The sequence below is a fragment of the Mus musculus genome, chromosome Y (assembly GCF_000001635.26).
Source record: "Mus musculus strain C57BL/6J chromosome Y, GRCm38.p6 C57BL/6J".
NCBI lineage: Eukaryota > Metazoa > Chordata > Mammalia > Rodentia > Muridae > Mus > Mus musculus.
In genome coordinates, this window is record NC_000087.7 from 86,418,477 (window position 1) to 86,430,173 (window position 11,697).

The window sequence follows — 11,697 nt, forward strand, 5'->3', positions numbered from 1 at the left end:
ATACCTAATAAAAAATGGAAAAAAAAAGAAAAAAAAAAAAAAAAGAAACCCACCTCAGGGACAAAACCAGACACTACCTCAGAGTAAAAGGCTGGAAAACAATTTTCCTAGCAAATGGTCTGAAGAAATAAGCTGGAGTAGCCATTCTAATATAGAATAAAATCAATTTCCAACCCAAAGTTATCAAAAAAGACAAGAAGGGACAGTTAATGATCATGAAAGGCAAAATCTTCCAAGATGAACCCTCAATTCTGAATATATATGCTCCAAATGCAATGACATCCACATTCATTAAAGAAACTTTAGTAAACCTCAAATCATTCATTGCACTGCACACCATAATAGAGGGAGACTTCACAACCCACTCTTATCTATAGAAAGATCGGGGAAATAGAAACTAAACAGAGACACATTGAAGATAAAAGAATTTATGAAACAAATGGATTTAATAGATATCTACAGAACATTTTACCCTAAAACAAAAGCATATAACTTCTTCTCAGCACCTCATGGTACCGTCTCCACAATAGACCATATAATCAGTCACAAAACAGGACTCAACAAAAATATTGAAAGTATCCCATACACTCTATCACATCACCATGGAGGAAGGCTGATCTTCAATAACAACATAAATAATAGGAAGCCAACATTCATGTGAAAGCTGAACAACACTCTACTCAATGATAACTTGGTCAAGGAAGAAATAAAGAAGAAATTAAACACTTTTTAGAGTTTAATGAAAATGAAGGGACAATATACCCAAACTTATGGGACAACAATGAATGTAGTCCCACAAAGAAAACCAACAGCTCTGAGTGCCACCAAAAAGAAACAAGAGAGAGCACACACTAAGAGCTTGACAGCACACCTAAAAGCTCTAGAACAAAAGGAGGCAAATTTACAAGGGGGAGTAGATAGCAGAAAATAATCAAACTCAGTGCTGGAATCAACCAAGTGGGCACAAAAAGAACTATTCAAAGTATCAACCAAACCAGGAGCCTGTTCTTTGAAAGTAGTATCAAGATAGATACACCCTTAGCAAGATGAACTTGAGGGCACAGGGATAGTATCCTAATTAACAAAATCATAAATGAAAAGGGAGACATAAGACCAGAACCTGAGGAAATCCTAGGCATCATCACATCCTACTACAAAAGGCTATACTAAAAAAACTGGAAAACTTGGACAAAATGGACAATTTTGTAGACAGAAATCAGGTACCAAAGTTAAATCCAGATAAGAATAAAGATCTAAACAGCCCCATATCCCCTAAAGAAATAGAAGCAGTCACTAATAGTCTCCTAACCAAATAATGCCCAGGACCACCCACATGGGTTTAGTGCAGAGTTCTATCAGACCTTCAAAAAAGAACTAATTCCAACTGTTCTCAAACTATTTCACAAAATAGAAACAGGACGTACCCTATTCAATTCATTCTATAGATACCACAATTACTCTGATAACTAAACCATATAAAGTCCCAACAAAATAGAGGACTTCAGACCAATTTCCCTTATGAATATTGATGCAAAAAATATTCAATAAAGTCCATGCAAACTGAATCTCAGAACATATCACAAAGATCATCAATAATGATCAAGTACGCTTCATCCCAGGGATGCAGGGATGGATTAATATAAGGAAACACATCAACGTAATCCACTATATAAGCAAACTGAAAAACAAAAACCGCATGATCATCTCCTTACATGCTGAGAAATCATTTAACGAAATCCAACACCCATTCATGATAAAAGTCATGGAAAGATCAGGAATTCAAGGCCCATACTTGAACATAATAAAAGCAGTATATAGCAAAACAGTAGTCAACATCAAACTAAATGGAGAGAAACTAAACCCAATCCCACTAAAATCAGGGACTAGATAAGGCTGCCACTTTCTTCCTATCTATTCAATATATCACTTGAAATCCTAGCCAGAGCAATTGGAAAACAGAAGTAGATCAAGGGAGCACCATGGTCCCTGGACCGGGGGATTCTGTGGACACCCACAAGGACCCACACAGGATCCTCCACGGGATCCTAAGACCTCTGGTAGGTGGAACACAGCACCTGGTCCAATCAAATTGCCCAGGACCCTAGACTGCACATTATTATTATGCACATCCGATAGGCATTTGTGTGTGTGTGTGTGTGTGTGTGTGTGTGTGTGTGTTTGTGTGTGCATATAAGCGTGTAGGTATGTAGCACTTGTGACCAGAGGAATGCAATCATGCAGTGTCTTTCTTTATTTCTCTCTGCCATTTTCCTATGATGCAGTGTGTTGATTAGAATATCTTTTGCCCATGGGATGTGGCACTATTACAAGGTGTTGGCTTGTTTGAGGAAGTGTATCATTGTGTAGGCTTGCTTTTATGTAGTGCACAATCTCTGCCCAGTGACAAAAATTGATCCTCTTCCTTGCTAACTGTGGCCACAAGCTTCCACATTGTTGCCTTCAGACTAAGATATAGACCAATTACTTCCTTCCCCAGCACCTCCTCTTCCTGGATGCTGCCATGCTTCCTACCAAGATAATAATGTACTGACCCTCTGAATCTGTAAGACAACCTCAATTAAGTTTTCCCTATAAGAGTTTCCTGTGTCATGATGTCTCTTCACATCAATGAAACCCTGTTGAACATAGGCAGTATGTTAGCCTTATTTTTAATGCTTACAAGATAATTGCAACCAGCATGCAAGCACAAAGTAAAGATGATGAATGAGTTTCTGTATTTTTTGAACTTCTGAATTTTTGAATGAATGAGGGGATTGGGAAAATTAGAAAGTTTTGGGAAGGAGATAGAGAGAGGACCTTTTGGGCTCCTGCCACTTGCTTTTGCATTCAATATATCTATTTTAAAACAACACCAACAACTAAAACAACCAACGACAGGGCATCCATACAACAGATTCACAGAGAAGACACCAAAGGGCAATACATTCTTGTAAATCATTTTTCAGCTAATGTCTGGTGTATTGAGCCTAAGGATTTTACTGTCAAACCCTGATGATTAATCACTAGATTGTATCCCCTAATACAATGATGAATGACACTGTGGTCAATAGGACAGTTAACGTGTATAAATACATCGTTTTTCACACAGTCAGTTTGAATTGTTACTATATTTCCCAGTTTGTTTTTTTTTTTTTTTTTTTGCATTTTATCTCCATTAGTGTGTTGTTTTCAGCCCTCACTTGCTACATAGAAAACGGAATCTTTTACAATATATTTCATTTAGGGTGCACAATGGAACCTAAAGACTATTTCAGTCCATTTCAAAGTAGAGCTCTCTGTTCTCTTTCCAAAATTGAATTTAAACTGCTTTCAAATATATTTTGCAGTTGTGTGGCTTAGTTTAATTAAGATTGGGGGGGGGTTATTTCTCCCACAGTCCCAGTTGTCTAAAACTGGGAAAACTGTCTAGAAATGTTGTGGAACCTTTGTGACTGTGCCCTAGGAGAAGTAGATCCGTGGGGCAAGAAGGAGCGAGCTGGGTGGTTCTGAACTAAATCTTGGATTCTAAATCCAACCAAATGTGAGAAGGGCCCATTCAGGCTCTCAATGCCACAGATGAACTTGTTGTTTCCTCCTATGTTCTCTTTATCATGACAGTCTGTTCCTCGTGAGTGTTTGCCATATACATCTCTTCCTGAACATTGATTGTGTCAGGAGTTTTGACAACTTGACTTAAAAATAAGTATTGTAAGTGTACATCTGTCTCTCCACCTCTTCCTCTTCCCCCTCCCTCCCTCCCTCCCTCCCTCCCTCCCTCCCTCCCTCCCTCCCTCCCTCCCTCTCTCTCTCTCTTTCTCTCTCTCTCTCTCTCTCTCTTTCTCTCTCTCTCTCTCTCTCTCTCTCTCTCTCTCTCTCTCTCTCTCTCTCTCTCTCTCTCTGTGTGGGTGTGTGTAGGTGTGTGTGGGTGGGTGTTGTGTCAAATATATTGCTGTCAATTTTGCCTTCATGTATTTTTTTAATGTGTGTGTGTGGAATGATTTTTCACATTAAAAATTATTCTCACTTTTCATAAATTTCAGTGTAATCTTCAATTTTAGGGAGATAAGCTTCCAAAAGGCTTTTTTTCTGGAACTCAAGAAATTGGAATGCTCCATAGTTTTATGACCTGAGTGAGAATTGTCAATAGGTTCCCAGTGATGCTGTGGGGCCATACTTAAGATCTGTGTAGCAGCTAGAGGAGCCTCTGTGTTCTTTGAGCCCTGCATTTGGAGAATAACTACGAATTGTTTGTACAGTTGGCTCTAGCATAGAGACTCTTCTTTAAAATTGTTTTCTCTTTCTCACTAGATGCCATGCATTGGAAAGTCCTTCCACATGGAAACTACGGACCATATTGAATGGTGGAGAAAGGAGATTCACAGTAAATTATAAATGAAGAAAACAAAAGTTACAGCCCTATAACTGATACTCCCACAGCTAAAGCTGTGTGGAAGCATGGAGAATGTTGGAGGACTTGCAAAATTTGTTTGGATCTCATTCCTCCTCATTGCTCACATAATTTAGTACTTAATATCCTCGTGATTTCATAGATATATTTTTCTAAATACTTCTTAATTAAGTTGTGTAAATGTGTGTAACTCTGTGAATGTCTCTGTGCATATCTCTCTTTCTATGTATATTTTTCTCTGTCTCTGTGCCTACTTGTGTGTCTCTGTGTGAATGTTTATGTGCATGTCTCACTCTGTATGTCTAAGTTTCTCTGTCTTTCTGTCTCTGTCTGTCTATCTATGCCTCACATCTAAACTCATTTCTTCTCCTTGCTTACCTTCTTCTTCTATTGTTTTTCCTTCTTTGCCTTATCCTTCTCCTCCTTATTCTTTTCTCCTTCGCCTTCTCCTCCTACTCCTGTTTCTTTCTTTCTTTCTTTCTTCTTCTTCTTCTTCTTCTTCTTCTTCTTCTTCTTCTTCTTCTTCTTCTTCTTCTTCTTCTTCTTCTTCTTCTTCTTCTATGCCTTTGACTTTTCCTTCTCTCATTCTTCTTCTCTCCTTCTCTCCTCCTTATTTAACCTTCTCCTTTTCTACTTCTCCAAGTCCTCCTCCTTCCTTTTGCTCTTCCTCTTCCACTTCTCTTGTTCTTCTTCCTTCTCCTTCTCCTTGTCGTTCTGCTCCACCCATTCCTCTTCCCTTCCTTCTTCTCCTCTTCCTCTCCATATTCTTCTCCTTCTCTTTCTTTTTCTCCTTCTACTTTTTTCTCTATCTCACCCTCCCTCACTCCCTCCTACCCTTACCCTACCCTCCCTGATGCATTCACAGACTCTCCTCCAGTACTACTGGTCATTTGAATTTTGTCTTGCCAAGCTATGAAGACAAGGATGGTCTCCTGAGGCATCCCCTGTTACTGGTCTTTTCCATATGTCTTTTCAATTGTCCTTTCACTGTTTTACAGATTTCTTCTAAGATCATTTTACCCCACCCCACCTCCATGCCTTGATTTCTTCTGGTGGGAGTCCCCAGAGTTTCAAACTCACATCCTCTCTGATAGTGTTCTGCCTGAGAAACCACAAAATCTGGAGGCTAGAGTTAAATTTGATCATTGAGCTTGGGGCATTGTGCTATGTACCAAATGTCTGGTCTCCAGTCATGCTGAAGTCCTTAAACCTGATGAAACCTAATGGGTCGTAATTTTCACCTACATGGGAAGGAAGGCATTTCCTCCGTATTTCTGGAACCCTGGCTCCTGGTGAATTTACCATACCCACAAGCACTCCCGCCCTGCAGTGGCTAATGGCTAGCAGTCACATACAAAATGACCAAAGGTTCTGATCTTCAGGTTAGATAACTTCTAGTTACCTAGCAACAGCAAGATAACGAGCCCAATATATGAGAGGCTACTTGGCCCTACATCAGTCTCTCATTCTTTCTCTCTCTCTCTCTCTCTCTCTCTCTCTCTCTCTCTCTCTCTCTCTCTCTCTCTCTCTCTCTAACTTTTACAATCCTTACTCTCTGTAAACTTTTACCTCTTTCTCTAAGCGTTCAACTTTCTTACTCTCTAACTTGCTTTCTGTCTTTCCTTCTATGTCTTTCCCCATCTCACCTTTTGGCCATGGCAAGTCTAACAATCTTTTTACTCTTTTTTTTCTCCTTGCTGTCTAAAATAAAGCTCTAAAACATTAGACTGTCTATGTTTTTTAGGCCCAATATGGGATGCCAGAGACAAAGAATCTGGTACCATTGTCTTCCCCTAGTTCACCCCCATCCGTGTAGTTTCAGTGGATTTACACAGCCAGATGCACAATCAGGTATGCATGGTAATTATCCTTCACTCCTCCCATGTCAGCCTTCACAGAGCACAGAACCTTCTGCCATCCATGTTCTCTCTCACTTCACCAACTTGCCCTACACCCACAGTTTCACACTGGACACTTAACATTACTACAAATTATTAAAATGTAACTGCATTTAAATTTAAAAATCATCTCCTCATTTGAGTTGGTAACAATCCAATGCTTAACAGATATTTGTTAGTAGTGCTTACCTGTTGACATTGATACCATGAACTTCTTATTACTTCTGGTGCTATGTGATTTTTTTTTCAAGCAAGATGAGGACTTGAACAATTTCTGAAATCATGCCTTTGGACTCACAGCACTTACGTGATGTAGTTCTAGTTTCCCAGAGACTTCCAGTATCTGTGATGAGCCATGAACTTGGAACATCTGCAGCATGACCCAGAGTTTCATTGGGCTGAGCAGAGAGATCTCAAGATTTGATTGCTTTCTCTGTCCAAAGTATATATATATACGATTAAATTACAACTGCATAGTGGTTTTTATTACTCTGTGTTATTATCATTTCAAATCCTCTTATTTCTTGGCTGAGTTGCTAAATGATACCTTGTTCTGTGAACCAGCTGCCATTTTTGTTCTAAAGCGATTGGATGGATCTTTTCAGCTTTCCTAGTTCCATTTACTGAGAAAGGTAGCTTCTCTCTGAGGTTATGGTCTCAGAAGTTGTTGAATGTTTCAAACCCTTCCCTGGAATGTCTGGGACTCTGCAAAAAAGGAATTAAGAATTTTGAAACAAAAGTGAGGAACTACTTGGTGTCTTCTTCTTGTCCTGTGAAAATTCTGAGATCCATTCTTACAACTGGAAATATTCAAACACATTAAAATTATTCTACAATGAGAAAATCAACTGCATTATAATCCTGATACTTACTGACACATGAGTTATAAGGATGTTCTTTATTAAAAAATCAATTAGTTCTTACACTCTTTATTTCGTTCTAGAACACATTTTCCCCCTTTTACCAGCTGAAAAATCTATTTTACTTCAATTTCATTTTTAAAAATCCGTATTATTTTAAAAATTTTAGTGGTAATTGTAATAAGTATCTATAAAGTGTTGCAGATGGATCATGCCCCCTCTTTATGTGGCTAATGGAAGGTTATTTTAAAAAATTCTTCCTAATGAACATCTATTCTTGTTGTTGTTTTTGTTGTTGTTGTTATTGATGTTGTTAGATGTTATTACTTGACTTCAGAAATGTTTAATGCTAATGAGGGTCTTATTGTTCTCCAGATGTCTCCTTTCACCCTCCCAATATATAATATATATATATATATGTTTGTTAAAATGTGGTGAGTCCCTGTATGCACATTATCAAATGTTTCTGATTCAACTTGTGCACAAAGCAATCTACATTTTGTCTTTTTACATTGGTGTTCTTTTGCAGGGAAATGAAATACCAAAGCCTATCTGAAAGTAAGGATTTTTCAAAAGTCTCATTTCCTTGGGAATTCTAAATAAAAGTTTATATTCATTATGGAGAATGTATTATGAGCTTGTCAAGAGCATTTGAATATGAATTTCTTTCCTGTTATGTTTATTTTTCTTTGGTGATTTGAAGTGGAAGCTACTCACAGGAAAAAAAAGAGAGGTATCTAAAACTACTTCTCATTATCTCACTTTCTTTAAATTGAGATTTCTGATGTCGAAGAGGAATGAAGTGAGTGTGCAGATTTTGTCCACATAACTCCTAAAAGAAAGAGCAATAGTCATGTTCCACAAACACATGTATTCAACACCCCAATTAAATTGCATGGGTACTGGCTGAATCTAAAGTCCCTGTAAATGAATGTGTGTGTGTGTGTGTGTGTGTGTGTGTGTGTGTGTGTGTGTGTGTGTGAATATTTCCATGTGTGTGTGTCTGTGACTCAGTATATCTAGGTGAATATGTACATGTGTGTGTTAGGATTTTATTGCTGTAAACAGACACACTTATCAATGCATGTTTTATTAGAAAACCATTTAATTGGGGCTGGCTTACAGGTTCAGAAGTTCAGTCCATTATCATCAAGTTAAGAATATGTCAGGATCCAGGCAGGCATGGTTCATTTGGAGCTGAGAGTTCTACATCTTCATCTGATAGCTGCTTGGAAATGAATAGCTTCCTGGCAGTAGGCAGAGGGCATTAAAGTCTGTTCCCACTCAACATCAAATGTGTTTTTGAGTGTTTATGTGAGTATTAGTATGGGTTCTATTGACATGAAGTGTCACCAGGATCATAGTAAATCTTGAACACTTTGTAACTTCTTTTCAGAGGTTTACTCCATTATTGTCATGGCTGGAAACATGGTAGCCTTCAGACAGACAAAGTGCTGGAGAAGGAGATGAGTTTTAGGTCTTGATATACAGGAAGCAGATGGAGACTGTGTCAAACTGGGGATTGCTTAAGGACAGCAGACCTCCAAGCCTACCACCACATTGTTACATTTCTTCCAACAAGATCACACCAACTCAACAAAGACACATCTCCATCAGTGTCCCAACTACTCCACCAATGTCACACCTCATGAAACTATTTCACACTTCCTGAGAGTGCCACACCTATTGGCACTATTTATTTAGGCCCATTAACATTATTCTTAAAACTGTTCAATGGACAAAAGGTAACTTTAATGAAAGAAATAAAGAATGTTTCAAAAAATAAACAGGAGTATGTATGTCTTGGTTACTGTTCTATGCTGTGAGAGACATCATGACCAAACAAACTTATAAGAGGAAACATTTAATTGTGGTCTTAGAGTTCCAGAGGGCAAGTCCAGGATATCATGGTAGACACCATGGCAACACAGAGGCAAAACATGTAGAGCAGTAGTTGAGAGCGAACAACTTATGATGGAGATGGCAGAGAGTAATGAAAGAGGGAGGGAGAGAGAGAGAGAGAGAGAGAGAGAGAGAGAGAGAGAGAGAGAGAGAGAGAGAGAGAGAGAAAGAGAGAAAGAGAGAGAGATAGAGAGAGTCTGATGGGTTTTTGATATTTCAAGGCTCTGTGACAAATCTCCATTAATAATAAAACAACTCCTAATTCATTCTAAACAGCCCATCACCCGGAAAACTAACACATTTGAACGTGTGATCATCTGTGGCACACAATTATTCAAACGAATAAAGGAATGAAAAAGAAAATGATATCAACTAATAAGTGGCCATGACACTTGGTAGTATAGTTTATATCATTACTTTTCATTTCTCTCAGGTTAGGGTTATTTGCATAACATATTTCTGATCAGCAATCATTCTCAAATAATCCAAAGGCATCCTAACCCCACCACACACACACACACACACACACATTTCTACTTGATTAACGATATTGGCATTACTTATTTTTATGGAAACATATCCCTTATTCCTGATTTAGTTCAAATCGTGGGAAATGTTGATGTATAATTAATTCCTATTCATAATGGGATAATACAGAAGTCAACAATATTGAATCCATTGTTCCTTGGAGCTGAAGATTTTCCATCGATTTAGTAAAATATAAATATGATTTTAAAAGAAGGCAACACCCTGAAAAAGTCTTATTTTCATCTTTTCATTATTTACAGACCATTCTGTGGTATAAATAGGAATCTAGAGGAAGAAAGGTGTTTAAAGTCACTGACACACACACTTAACTTAGGTTTCCTTTGCACAGGAAGAAGATATATCAATCCTCTATATATGGAGAGTTTCTCCAGGACCATTAATATATAAAAGTCTTCAGGTCTCTAGGTTAAAACAACATTGCTTTTGCCTATAATTTATGCAAAGTAACCTCTTTTATACAGTTATCATATTGATGTGTGTATGCATACAGAATTATACAGGTAAGTCCAGAGGATAGGGAAGGGTATACTGTTTTCTGCTACTTCACTCCCTAATTTTCCCCTTGTGACAGGGTTTCTTGCTGAGCTAGGAGTGAGGCTGACATTCAGGAAGCCACAGTCATTCTTCTGTCTCTGCCACTCCAATTCCTAAGCACTGGTGTTTAGGTGAATGTTTGACCAAACACTTGGCTTTACCACTGGGCCATCTCCCTAGATTCTTCTTTATTTTAAATAACCTCTGGATGTCTTTTGCCCTCAATGTAATGAAACTGCTCTATAAGAATTTGTTATTTAGAAGATGGCAATATAAGTGGTCTGTGTGTGTTCAGTACATGGTATATTAAGAATTACTTTCCTTAATACCTTGAGAATTGCATACAAATATTTTGATGGAATTTACTTTCCAATTATTTTAGTAACTCCTCCCAGAACAAAACCTGGCCCACTCCCACCTAACTCCTCCTGCCAACTTCATATCTCGTCTTCTCCCCTTTGTTACAACCCATTCAAATCATTTGTGTTTCCCATAAACTCTTAGACATCTGGCTTCCAGTAGAGCATGAACAATCTATAACCTTCAAAGTCAATACCTTTGATGAAAACTTACTATTCATCCTTCATCAACTGTCTATACCTTATCAGATAGCGATAAGTGATAGTGAGCCTTCCCATTCAGTGATGGAAGACAGAATGTCCTGATTTTGTGCAGAAAGACACAGGTTTTCTCTTACCTCTGTGCCTTACAAGATTTTCATTCTCTTCTTTGAGGATTTCTAAGTTTCAGCTCCTCTACTTCTTGCCTCTTTCTGTGAGTATTTGTGAATATGCATGTGTGTCTATATTACAGATGTCTCAGTATATATACAACTCAACTCATAGTGGGATTTTGCAATTAACTGCTGGCACTATCTCACACTAGACCATATTCCTTAATGCAGACTTGGTGTGGGTAAGTACCAGAAAGGAACTGGAGATTGCTAGATATCTTCAGAGTTAGTTGTAGTATAGGTGAAGTTTAGACTTCTGACCTTACATTCTGGCTAGCCCCTATGGGTTTAAGATGCATGGATAAGGGATCAAGATCCTGAACTTGGATTGCATTTTTCTCCTTTTTGAACAAAACAGAGATATCCTTGAAGAGATAGATGGATCTTATCACTTTGTTTCAAATAAAGAATTCTGTGGTTAAATTGTTTTGAAATGTCAGTCATGGGTCTTAGATGAAGGCTTTGGTCCACAGTACAATGTTCATAGGTAGTACAATATGCACTCTGAAAAGTGATTGGAACCTGAGGGCTTTAATCAATGAGTTAATCAATCAATGGATATACAAGGAATGGGTAAGAAACTTGTAAATGAACGCGGTCATTTGGACATGTCTTCAAAGCTGTTTATTGTCTTTGGTCCCTTCTTGTGTTAATGCTGACTAGCTGCCAATAATTTGAACAATTGTGCTGCTTCATGCCCCTTTCATATTCATGTGATCATGGATCCTTCTTTCATTTGTGATAGTAACATGACAGGTTCAGAGGAAACATTGCTTAATTCTTTAATTTTTTTTTCTAGAAACGGCATGCTAA